This window comes from Ammodytes marinus (genome assembly GCF_949987685.1).
Source record: "Ammodytes marinus genome assembly, chromosome: 9".
NCBI lineage: Eukaryota > Metazoa > Chordata > Actinopteri > Uranoscopiformes > Ammodytidae > Ammodytes > Ammodytes marinus.
Window position 1 is genome coordinate 10,051,994 of NC_137213.1, and position 469 is coordinate 10,052,462.

A 469-nucleotide genomic window follows, 5' to 3' on the forward strand; every position below is an offset into this window, starting at 1 on the left:
ATCTAGCCTATTGATACAGAAAGTGGAGTTAATGGGGCCAGAAAGGGGAGTCCCAAGCATTTGAATAATATTTTTTTAAAGACATTTGACTAAACCCCACATGCAATCCTAATTGTGTTATATTTGTCAATGCAGATCGATAGACAGACAGATTAGATGGACAGATAGATGGATATACATAAATATAGATATATTTATTCTGTCTATCTCGGAACAGAAAGAAATTACTTAACATAATGAGGATATTGTTGTGCAATAGTAGGCTGAAGCTAGAGGAAGTTTTCATCAACTGTCACACAGCAGCAGTGTGTGAGTGCTTGTGAGTACGTCAGTTGCCATTGTGCGTCTCACTGTCCCGTCAGTCAGTAAGCCAGAAAGTCTCGGTGGTCCAGGCACGGACACACACGTCAGGAGGCTTCGGAGACATAGAGGAGTTTCACGGACGAAGATAATGGGGAAGGACTGAAGA